This window comes from Vombatus ursinus, unplaced genomic scaffold (genome assembly GCF_900497805.2).
Source record: "Vombatus ursinus unplaced genomic scaffold, bare-nosed wombat genome assembly UNPS02014821.1, whole genome shotgun sequence".
Lineage (NCBI taxonomy): Eukaryota > Metazoa > Chordata > Mammalia > Diprotodontia > Vombatidae > Vombatus > Vombatus ursinus.
In genome coordinates this window covers 43177309-43190774 of record NW_020954599.1, presented here as the reverse complement: position 1 = coordinate 43190774, position 13466 = coordinate 43177309, and the positions used below count along the sequence as shown (strand labels likewise).

At 34.6% G+C, this 13466-nt stretch overlaps 1 pseudogene; it reads right to left on the bottom strand.

Annotated features, from left to right (window-relative positions):
- Positions 1-12984, bottom strand: part of LOC114024454 — a 112570-nt pseudogene extending 99586 nt beyond the window's left edge.
- Positions 12985-13466: the final 482 nt, after the last annotated feature.

Here is a 13466-nt window from a genome sequence, read left to right as displayed (position 1 = left end):
CTAGCTTCCAATTGCTCTATTCTAATTTTTAAGGAAGTATTTTCTTCAGTAATCTTTTGGACTTCCTTTACTATTTGGCCAATTTTGCTTTTTAAGGCATTCTTCTCCTTATTGGCTTTTTGGACTTCTTTTGCCATTTGGGTTAGGCTATTTTTTAAGGTGTTATTTTCTTCAGTATTTTTTGGTCTCCTTTAGCAAGCTGTTGACTTGTTTTTCATAATTTTCTTGCATCACTCTCATTTCTCTTCCCAGTTTTTCCTCTACTTCTCTTACTTGCTTCTCAAGATCCTTTTTGAGTTCTTCTATGGTCTGGGACCAATTTATATTTTTTCTTGGAGGTTTTGTATGTAAGAGCTTTGACTGTGTTGTCTTCTTCTGGTTGTATGTTTTGATCTTTGTCCCCAAAGTAAGATAATATAGTCTGACTCTTTTTGCACTGCTTACTCATCATCCCAGCCAATTACTTGATTTTTAAACTCTTTGTTAAGGTAAGAGCCTGCTTCCAATGTGGAGAATGTACTGTCCCAAGCTTTGGGGGGTTGTACAGCTGTTTTCAAAGATATTTCTTGGAACCTGTAAATTTTCAGGTCTTCCAAGGTGCTATGATAAGGGGCGAGGTGTTTCCTCTCCACCGCCACAACAAGTTCCACCATGCCAGCACTTTTCCTTGCCCCAGGACCACCCCTCAGAATTGTAACCCAGATCCAAGCACGGGCAAAGCAAGAAATTCCTGCCTCAGCACTGGCAAAGAGATCCCTGCAATCCCCCTCTGATCAGCCACTAGATTCCCCCTCAGTCTGTGAGCCAGAAGCTCAGGAGACAGTCGCTGCCCCGGGGTCATGCTCAGGACTTGTGGCTGATACCTCGCCCTTTCTCTCACTACAGAAACAGACTTTTCTCGCTGACCTTCTAAGTTGTCTTTGGCGTTCTTGGGTTGAGAATTCTGGAAACTGCCACAAGTGCCTGAGATTCAGCCTTCTGAGACTTGCTCCAGGCTAGCTGAGTCCTGCACACCCATGTGGAACTGTGTTCCTCTCCCCACCCGATGTGATATACCTTTCTGATCAACCATCCAGGTTGTCTTGGGCTGGAAATTTGTTTCACTCTTTTTTTTTTTGGATTCTGCTGCTTTAGAATTTGTTTAGAGCCATTTTTTTACAGGTATTTGGAGGGGTTTGGGGGAGTGCTCAAGCAAGTCACTGCTTTCACTAGGTCATCTCTCCATCTCTCCTTGTTTCTTTCAAAATTAATATAAGTTCCACATTAGATAAAAGACCTTTTTTCATCTCCACCAGTCTCATAGTGTATTCCCCTGAGATAACCATTCATCTATTCTGTGTCTATCTTTTACCATGACTATCTTAGTGTTCAGCTGCTAGCATATTATATCTATATCTATATCTATCTATCTATACATATATACATATATATGTGTGTATGCACACACATGTTACTTGAATCTTTGCAGTTTTACAAGATGCTATACATTATCTCATTTTATCCCAACAATAACAACATTGGGAAGCAAGTTTTATTTTTATCACAAATTTTTTCAAATGATGAAACTGGGACATGGGTTCAAGAATTAATTAGGGTAGCACAACAAGTGACTGAAGCTGGATTATAGTTATAGCTGATTCCATGTCTTATATTCTTTCTACTGCATCACCTAGCTGCCCTTCTTCATATCCCCGGCTCTTAGTACAGTGTCTAACTCATGGCAAGTGATTAATAAATATTTAGTGACTGACTGACCAGACAAAAGTGAATAGAAAAATGGTCATTTTTATTCATGGAACAAGACATTCAATATAATTTAAATTGTTGGAGATGTTTCTATGGTAAAACATTTTGTACTGCAAAAGAATATTTTTGGCAACTTGTCTTAAAAGACCAGCTTTGGGCACCTCATTGATGTATAGTCTAAACTTAGCTCAAGAAAATCAATAGTTTCAACTGGATTGTCACACAATGACAGTTATGATCTCTGGTTAGACACTCAAACTTCTGACTACAAGTAATACTCAGGTCTATTTGATGTTTTGGCTTTTTCTAAGACTTTTCTGTGGCCTTTGCAAAACTAAAACAGCTAATTATTCATTCTTTAGAATAATGATACATTCCACAAATATTTAGGTTACAAGTCTGTTAATGGTATATACAAGCAATATTGACTCTCCATAGCTTATATGCAGGTTTGTTTGTGGTATGGGATATTAGGAAGAATGAAGGTTATGTCATTTTAACAGTTAAAACAACAAATTACTCATTGTGCAGAATAATACATACAAGAGACTCCTAGCGTGTATGGCAATTAAATACTTCTACAACTAACGCTGATGAGAAATAACTGCCCCCTTGCAGTAAAATCTATTATTTTCCCAATGATTCAAGAACTTTATAAGTTGTCAAATGAACTGAATTAGGATCAAAATAGCCTCTTATTGAATGATTACATTTGTATATCTGGGCATATTTTCCAAAATGCGTTAGGCTTTGTACAAAGGTTGTGTTCTCTTCGTGGCAATGAAAGGTCTGATTGAAAGTGACTGATAAATCATGTAAAGCTTTTCCAATCAAAGCAATTTCCATTAGAGTTCATCAAAATGATAAATCTTCATAGGATCCATGTCAAAATACATTTTAATTACTTTGTTACCACAAACAAGTCCTATAAAAATAAACATGCTGTGAGATAAATGAGGTGTAGGTTGGAAATATTATATGTTGAATATTTTTGTAGGAAATCTTTAAGAAACATTTTACCTTGGTGAAATGAAGTGAATAAATCACAAAAACAATCAACATTTTCTCCTTGATTGTTTTCCATGAACACAAAAGCAAGAAAGTTTGTCTGAAGATTATAATGGAAACATAATTTTAAAATAAATAACATGACAAATGTAAATAAATTAACAATTTAATTCATTTATTTAGAACTGGAAAGGAACTCTGAGACCATGCAGTCCAATCCCCTCACTTTCAAAATGAGGAAATTGAAACAATTGTGTTAAATGACTTACCCATGGTCACACAGGTAGTCAGCCTTAATCAAATACTCTGTTGCTTTTCCTTAAATATCTAATTGCACCAAAAGTCACCCTTTTCATTTTGTCACTCCAAAAGTACAGTGCCATGGCACAGCAGCATTGTCAGTGTCAAAGCATCTATAGCTGCAAGGACATCAGTTCTTCATTTGTAAAATGAGGTAGTTAGACTAAATGGCCACTAAAGTCATTCACAGTTTGAAAATCTTGTAATCCTATGAAATTGACTATAAGTTGGAAGACTGGGGCACCAGTTTGAATTTTAACTCAAACACTTATTAATTCTGTGACCTTGGCCAAGTACCCCTCTCTGGTGCTTAATTTTTTCATCTCAAAAATAGGAGCATAAACTAGGTGGTTCTTAAGTTATCTTCTAATAATAATATGCCATGACCTGAGAATCTTCAGGAAAATAGGCACAAGATATAATAATATCAGATTTCTACCACACTCAGAATAGGAGAAGGAGGGTAGGACGGTGATACAATTATATTTTGGATACCTAAACCAGGAGAACAAAAACAGAGAAATAAACTTATAAACAACTTCCTTGATGAATATCAATGCAAAAATACTTTAAATAAAATACTAGCAAGGAGATTATAACAACATATTACAAAAAATCCTACACTGTGGCCAAGTTAAATTTATATCAGAAATGAATGGTTGGTGCAATGTTAGGATAGTGTACCAGACATGAAGGACAGCCAGAAAAATGCCTGGAGCTGAGAAATAGAGTGCCCTCTTCATGGAAAAGCCAGGAAACAGGTATTACTGGATGAGACTATATTTAGTAAAATGCAAGAAGACCTGCAAAGATAAAAGGTTATGAATAGCCAGATTTATAATCCAGATTTACACAGTCACTTTGGTTCTGTACAGTTCAGTGTTTTAAATTACAATTTTTTTATGAAATTGTGAATGTTGTAAGCAAATTATTCTAATCCTTCATCCATAAATCAGTATATCTTACATGGGTTCACGAACTTTGTAATATATTTTATAAAAAAGTATCCTCATAGATAGGGACCTTATAAACACACACGTATATTCCTATATACATATATAAATACATACACTATATACTATATACATATGTAAATATATACATATATTAATAAAAATATGTATAAATATGTACATATATAAGTACATAGACATTTTATTATGTATTAAATAAACAAATATAATAGCTAGGTAGTACAGTGGGTAGTGTGCTAGACTTGGAATCAGGAAGACTCAGCTTCCTGTGTTCTGACTTGAGACACTGAATAGCTGTGTGTCTTTGGACAAGTCACTTAACCCTTTTTGCTTCAGTTTCCTCATCTGTAAAATGAGCTGGAGAAGGAAATGGCAAATCACTCCAATATTTTTGCAAGAAAACCCCAAATAGGTTCACAAAGTGTTAGATAATACTGAAACATCAACAAATGTACACACACACACACACACACACACACACACACAAACACACACACACACGGAGTAAGTAAGAGATCCAGGATTCAGAACCAGGAATTCTGCCTCCAAATCCAGTGTCATAGTCACAAAAATATGCTGGGTTTTTTTTCACCTCTGTTTCACTTCTCCAGGTTTCAGTTACCTTAGGAAGAGGTTTGACTAGAATCAAGGGTTCTTATCTTCTCTCTCTCTCTCTCTCTCTCTCTCTGTCCATATGCGTGTGTGTGTGTGTGTGTGTGTGATGGACTTTGGCAGCCTGCAAAGCACACCGGAAGACCTTCTCAGAGAAATTATGCATAAAATTATATATATGTGTGTGTGTGTGGGTGTGTGTGTGTGTGTGTGTGTGTATAATTATTACAAAGGAAACTCATTATGTTAAAATACAGTTGTATTTTTTAAATGTTCATTATTTCTTAGTAAGTAATCTCTAAAGTTCCTTCCAATTGTAACAACGTATTTAGATTATTTTATGATTCCTGGAACTAAATTTAACAGTAAGTCTTTTCTGGGAAACTTACTAAATCTTTTATCTAAGATTTTATCCAGTGGATGACAGACTTGAGTACATAACAACTTTTTGTTGCTAGAGTTGTCCTATATTTAATAACAGCTTCTTTGATGAGTACCACAAGTACCCATCAAACCATAGCTATACTGCCACTTCATTCAAAAAGTCTTCCCCCAGTCCAAATCTCTCAGTCCAAATCACTGTGTAGTTATTTTGTGAATGAGGAACATTAATATGTAACAGGCCTGGAAAGGCCTAAATTTAATCAGAGTAAGCATAACACCTACATGTTCTGAATTTTTATTCTTGAATTCTTGCTTTTGATGATAATAAGCCACCAAAATCACAGTAATCCTTCTTGAAGTTGTTTGGTATTAGGTTCATTTGGCATTTGAAAAATTGGGTGCTATGCCAAGGTGTTAGATGAAACTTATTTTTGTTCTCTGATCAAGGACTGTTATACATATCTCTCCCCATTTAATCTTCCTAAACAAATTAGATTAGTTACCATATAAGTGAAAAAAAAAAGTTTTAGTTTGTTTTCTTTTTACTTCTTTGAGCACCTGGGTATAGTGCCAGGCCACAGAACCCATTTAATCAAATTTTCTGTGCCAACACTAGAAGAAGTCAATTCATGATTTTATTTTTTGTAGGGAGCTATATATTAAAATTAAATTGAGGTCTTTAGAATCTGTGTGTCTAAATGGCATGGAAAGTAAATGAGGTTCAATTTAATTTTAGGAAACAGAACATCAGAGGCACAAACTAAATTGTAGACTAATTTTAAAACCTATGAAAATAGTCTTGCAGACACGATTTCATTCAACATGAGAATTTAAAGGTTTTTCCTATACAATAAGATCATTCCACAAAAACCTACTTTATATTTATATTGTGCATATTCTGTGCTTACTTTTCTATGTATTTGCTATATTTTCCCAGTAAAATGTAAGCTGCTTAGGGGCTAGGATGAGGCTATTTTGCTTTATGTTCCCAGAGCCTACAACATTGCATGCCATACATTATGAAGCATCATTCTTAATAAATGCATTTTGAATGAGTAAATAAAAATTTAAACTCTACCCTGATATCCTCAAACCAGAGTGTAAAATAGAAATTGAAAGAATTCATCAATGACCTCCTGAAAGAAGTCACAAAATGAAAACTTACAGAAATAGTATGGACAAATTCTAGAACTCCCAGGTCAAGGAGAAAATAATAAGCATCCAAAAAGAAATAATTAAAATATTGTAGAGCCACAGTCAGGATTACAAAGGATTTATCAGCTTCTACATAAAAAGATCTGAGCACTTGGAACATGATATTCATGAAGGCAATAGAGTTAAAATAACAATCAAGAATCACCTACCCAGTGAAAGTGAGTATGATACTTCAGGGGGAAAATGGATATTCAATGAAATAGAAGATGTTCAAGCATCCCTAATGATAAGATCAGAGCCAAACAGCAAATCTGATTTTCAAATACAAGACTCAAGAAAAGCATAAAAAGGTAAACTGGAAAGAGAGAACAGGGGATTCAGTATGGTTAAACTATTTACATCTCTACATAGGAAGATGATACTTGTAACTCTTAAGAAATTTATCACTATTGGGGCAGTTAGAAGGATTATACATAGACAGAGGGTGCAGGTATAAGTTGATATTGATGGGGTGACATTAAAAAAAATAAAGGAATGATAAATAGGATTGCACCAGGAGAAGAAGGATGGAAGAGGTAGAATGGGGATAAATTATATCACATGAGGATGCATGAAAGACCTATTACTGTGGAAGGAATGATGGAAGCATGCTGGGCATCACTTGAAACTTAGACTCATCTGAATTGGTTCAAAAAGGGAATAACATAAACACTCAGATGGGTACAGAAATCTATCTTACCTACAGGGAAGTAGGAGGGGAGGAAGATAAGAGAAAGGAAGGCTGATTGGAGGAGGTTATTCTGTTCTAGACTAGGCAATAAGGAAAGCTATCATATCACTCTTTGCAGATGATGTAATGGTATCCTTAGAGAATCCTAGGAAGTCATCTAAAAACTAGTTTAAATAATTAACTTTACCAAAATTGCAGGATATAAATAAATCCACATAAGTCATCAGCATTTGTATATATTACCAACAAAGTCCAGCAGCAAAAGATAGAAAGATAAATTCCATTTAAAGAAACTATAGACAATATAAAATACATGAGAGTCTAACTGACAAGACAAACCCATGAACTATATAAATTACATATACACTTTTCAATTTACAAATTGAATTACAAAACACTTTTCACACAAATAAAATCAGAACCAAAATAGAAAAAATCAATTGTTCATGGCTAGGCTGAGTTGATATATAAAAATGGCAATTCGACTTAAATCAATTTACTTATTCAGCGCCATACTAATCAAACTACCAAAAATTTATAAGGCTAGATAAAATAACAAAATTATCTGGAAGAATAAAAGGTCAATAATACCAAGGAGATTTTTAAAATGTCTGTTCTAGATCAAAAAGTGCATTATAAAATGCTAATAATTTAAAACAATCTGTTACTGGCTAAGAATGTACAAAAATATTTATAACAATTCTTTTTGTGGTGGCGAAGAATTGGAAATTGAGTGGATGCCCATCAATTGGGGAATGGATGAATAAATTGTGGTGTATGAATAAGATGAAATACTATTGTGCTGTAAGAAATAATGAGCAGGTGGATTTCAGAAAAACCTGGAAAAGACTTGTATGAACTGATGCTGAGTGAAATGAGCATAACCAGGAGAACATTGCACATAACAGCCATGTTGTGTGATGACTGGCTTTGATAGACTTAGCTCTTCTCAGCAATGCAAGGATGTAAGACAACTCCAAAAGACTCATGATGGAAAATGCTACACACATCCAGAGAAAGAATTATGGAGTCTGAATGCAGATAGAAACTTACCATTTGTTCTTCTTTTGTCGTTTTGTTTTGTTTTGTTTCTTCTTTCTCATGGTTTCTCCCATTAGTTCTAATTCTTCTTTACATCTTGACGAATGTGAAAAATATGCTTAATACAAGTGTATAAGTAGATCTTATATCAGAAGTTGTGTCACCTTGGGGAGGGGAAAAGAAAGGGGAGAAAATTTAAAACTCAAAATCTTATAGAAGCAAATGTTGAAAACTAAAAATGAATTAATTATTAAAAAAAGAAATATCATGTTGGATCAGTGGAATAGCTTAGGTACACAAGACACAGTAGTAAATGATCATAGTAATTTAATGTTTGATAAACCCAAAGACTAAAACTTTTGGGAAAAGAACTCACTCTTTGACAAAAATAGTGTTGGAGAAAAGTGGAAAACAACATGGCATAAACTAAGTATAAACCAACATATTACTCAATATAACAAGATAAGAATGGGCACATGATTTAGCCATAAATGGTGATACCATAAACAAATGAGAAGAGCAAGGAATAGTTTACCTGTCAGATCTATGGAGACAGAAGAATGTCAGACCAAACAAGAGATTCAGAACATTATAGGATGTGAAATAAATAATTTTAATTATGTTAAGTTAAAAAAAGGTTTTGTACAAACAAAACCATTGTAACCTCAATTAGAAGGAAAGCAAAAAGCTGGGAAACAATCTTTACAGTAAATATCTCTGATAAAGGCCTCATTTCTCAAATTTATAAGAACTGAGTCAAATTTATAACAATAACAATAACAATTTATAACAATTTATAACAATTCATTCTCCAATTGAAATATGGTCAAAGGATATGAACAGGAGTTTTCATATGAAGTAAGTAAAGCTGTAGATAAGTCATATGAAAAAATGCTCCAAAATAATATATACAGGCAATGGGGTATAGAAATCGATCCTGCCCTACAGGAAAACTGAAGGGAAAAGGGATAAGAGAAGGGGCAGGGAAATAGAAGGGAGGACAGATTAGGGGAAGGGGTATTCAGAATACACACCATCTTGGGTTGGGGGGGAGGGATGAGATGGGTAGAAAATTTGGAATTCAAAATCTTGTGGAAGAGAATGTTGAAAACTAAAAAGAAGTAAATTAATAAAAAAGAAAAAAATACTCCAAAATACTATTGATTAGAGAAGTGCCAATTAAAACAATTCTCAGGTGCCACCTCATGCATACCATATTGGTTAATATGACAGAAAAAAAAAACATGATAAATGTTGGAGGGGATGTGAGAAAATTGAAACACTAATTGCACTGTTGTTGGAGTTGAGAACTGATCAAACTATTCTGGAGAGCAATTTGAAAGTAAACCCAAAGGACTTTAAAACTATGTACATCCTTTGATTTAGCTACTAGGTCTATATTCCAAAGAGATTTTTTTTTAAAAGAGAAAAGACTTATTTATATAAAAATATTTATAGTAGTTCTAGAATTGAAAATTGAGGGGATATCTGTCAGTTGGGGAATGCTTGAACAAGTTATGGTATATGCATGTAATGGAATACTATTGTGCTATAATAAATGACAGTCAAGATGATTTCAGAAATACCTGGAAAGACTTACATGAACTTATGCAAAGTGAAATGAGCAGAACCAGGAGAATAGTGTACACCTAAAAGTGATATTATATGATGATCAAATGTAAGTGACTGAGCTATTCTCAGCAATATAATGATCCAAGACAATTTCAAAGGACTCATGATGAAAAGTGATATTCACATCCACAGAAAGAACTGGAGCCTGAATAGATATTGAAGCATATTATTCATTTTATTTTATTTTAATTTATTATTTTATTTTATTAATTTTTGTCTGTGTCTTCTTTCACATGACTAATATGTAAATATGTTTTACATGATTGCACTTGTATACCCTATATCTAATTTCTTACAATTTCAAGGAGGAGGGAGGGAGAAATATAATTTGGAATTTAAATAAAAAAAGAAATGTTAAAATTGTCTTCACATTTAATTGGGGGAAATATTATTTTTAAATATTATATTTTATTTTTATCTATAAACAAAAATTTGCTCATTCTAATCCATCACACTTGAGAATTAGAAAAAAAAATCCTGTACAAACATATGTAGTCAATTACAATAGATTTCATCAATAGTCATATATTTTTCCCTTATTCTTTCAAAGTTATTTGCCTTATTCATATTGCTCTCAGTTCTCCAGGTTCTTTTCACTTCCCTCAACATCAGATCATACAAGTCTTCTCTGAAAAACATCCCTTTCATCATTTTTGACAATAAAATAGTATTCTTTCACATGTGAATAGTGCAACTTGTTCATCCATTCTCCAATTTGTGGGTATCTCCTCACATTCCACTTCTTTGCCACCTCAACAGAAGTTAAACTATTTTATACACCCTTAGAGTTTGTGTTGCTCAGGATTAATTCCTCCCTTAATCTACCCTTTCTTTAGATCCCCCTTCCCTTTATTTCTGCACTCAACTGTGTAGAAGTGTGGTTTTTTTTTGTTTCCTTTAGCTAGTTCTGATGAGTGAGGTTGAAGTGCCTGCTGCTCCCTTTGTCCCCTTCTCCTTGTTTGTATAGATATTTACTTGTGCATAGTTATTAGGAGAGATAACTGTCCTACCTGTCCTCTTCCTCACACCTCTCCCATTGTTAATCTTCTCTTCCCTTCCCATTCTTCTTTAAAATTCATCAAAGCTTAACTGAACCACTCTCAGATGTTGTTTAATTAGATTCCTTCTCTGATCTTGATGATGATAAGACTCAGAGAGTTCAAAGGTATTATCTCTCCATATTAGAATGCTAATAGTTTATTCTTCCTTGGTTAATTATCATTGTTCATTCATGCCTACCATTTTATTTTTCTCTTAACTCTTTTGTTTGATCTTCAAAGTTTCTATGCAACTGTGGTTTTTTTGTCAAGAATGCTGAGAAGCCCTGTATTTCATTCAGGGTCCTTTTTTTTTCACTTTGTAGCATTATACTCAAGGGCAACTAAGTGGCACAGTGGATAGAACACAGGGCCTGGATTCAAGAAAACCTGAGTTCAAATCCAGCTTCAGACATTTACTAGCTGTGTGACACTACAAGTAACTTAACCCTGTTTACCTCAGTTTCCTTTTCTGTAAAAATGAATTGGAAAAGGAAATGGCAAATGACTCCAGTATCTTCACTAAGAAAACCCCAAATGGGGTCACTGAGAGTCAAACAAGACTGAAATGACTGAACAGCAACAACAACAAACATTATTCTCAGTTTTGCTAGGTAGGTTATTCTTGGCAATAAAGCCCATTTTTTTTTCTTTTGCAATAACATATTCCAAGTTTTCTGTTCCTTTATAGATGGCTGCTAAATGACATGGGATCCTGGCTGTGTCTCCTCAGTATTGCAATTCTTTCTTACTGCTTTTAATATTTTTTTTCTTTGTCTTGGAAGCTCTATTAAGGGCATTGCATTCTCCCAGGCATCCAAGCTTTAAACCTCTGCATCACCCTTGACTTTCCACACTCACACCATATATCCAGTACTTGATCAAGTCATTTTTAGTACTGTATTTTCACAGCATCTCTCCTATAATCATTTTTCTCACCATTCACACAGCCACCACTTTAGAAGAGGCTTCATCAGCTTTTATTTATTTATTCTATTGTAATGGTCTTCTGGTTAGCTTGCCTTGTCTCTTTTCACTTTAGCCCATTCTTTACATAGCTGCCAAATTCATTTTGCTAAAGGTCAGTTCTAATCTCATATTGCACCTTAGTCAACAAACAACAATGGCTCCCTATTATTTCTATGGCAAAATATAAATTCCTGTTTTTCATTTAAAGACCTTCACAAACTGGTCTCTTCCTACATTTCTATTATTCTGACACTTAATTTTCTTTCACAGTCTCTATGATACATACACACTGGCCTAATTTCTGTTCCTTTAACATGAGACTCTTTAAACTTTTTTATTATCATAATCTTTATTATGTATGGAATTGTTTTCCACATGTTACATCCTGATTAAATCTGAGATGAGACCTTTTTTTTTATCTATTTAAAGGCCAACATCTTCCTTTATTCTGTACAATATCTTTAATTACGGTCTAGCAAATATAATACCTTTTATTGCAGGATTTCTTTCACCATAAAAGCAAAAAGCCCTCAACTATAATCATTGGTATCAAATCAGACATTAAAAAGATAACAAACATAGAACAACTTTGTCCATTTAAAAATGCATAATGAATACTAAAGTTAGTGGCAAACAAAACAAAATAAAACAAAAGATACAAACAGTACAGTTCTAGAGGGCAGACTTTCTTGTTCAGGGGATAAAAGTAAAGACTCCAGACCATATCTTGGTTCCTCTGGATAGCACAGCATAGAATCATGCTGAAAATCATGACAAAGATCATCACAACAGCAATCCCTATGCTGACAGCTCCAATGATCTGGAATTTATTGCTGAAGACTTCCTTAGTAACTGTTGGGCAAGGCTTCATAGTTACCAATGTGACCAAGTCCTTGTTGGGGCAGATGTCCATGATCAACTGATCCAAAACTCTGGTCAAACCACAATAATCTAGTGCATGGTGGATGGCTTTGAGAGTGTCCTTGTAGGGACCTTCTTTGGTCCTCGTCTTTTTGTACATTACCTTATAAAATTCCTGCATCTCCCAAATCACCTGTTCTTTGTGGGAATAATCTCAGATGGCAGCAGCTATTTCAATGACAAAAATCACCAAAAGAAAGGCAAAGAACAAGCCCATCATGCACTGTGCCTCCTCTATGGCCCCACAGCAGCCTAGAAAACCTACCAGCATCATGAGGTCACCAGCCCCAATCAAAATATAAGCACCTGTGTAGAAACTGTAATTGTTCTCTTCCTGCTCAAAGATATTCTTTGTCTGGGAATCAAAACTGAGGCATAGGCTAATGGCAAGGAATGCAATTCCTGTGAGCTAAAAGATGAAGTTAATTTCAAACAGCAGATATTTAAAGCACTTGGTACCACCTTTGAGCAGCATGGTGGAGACTAGGCTGAGCTGGGTTTGGGTTCTCATTGAGGAGAGCCAGGTACACACAGGGACCAGATCGAACCCAACAAGTAACTAAACTAATATAGGAACATATCCATTGTCTAACCTTTTAACTCCATGCCTGGAAAGCTCTACTTACTCATTTCTACCTCCTGGACTCCTTTAAAACTCAGCAAAAATCTCACCTTCTTTAAAAGGCCTTCCCTCCGGGATTCTGTTCCACCTACCTGCTCTGTATCTTTTTGGTGCATATTTGTTTGCCTGTTGCCAACCCCTTTAGTGTGAGATTTTCTTTAGGCCAGAGACCATATCTTTACCTTCTTATATCCTTCGGGTTCAGCATAATACCTAGGACATAATAAGCATTGACATGCTTGTTGATTGAAGATTGATTGTTTATCTATGCTGATATATTATGAATTCCAGAATACTTCTCTGAGCTTCAGTTCTTTTTCATGACAATGCTTCTG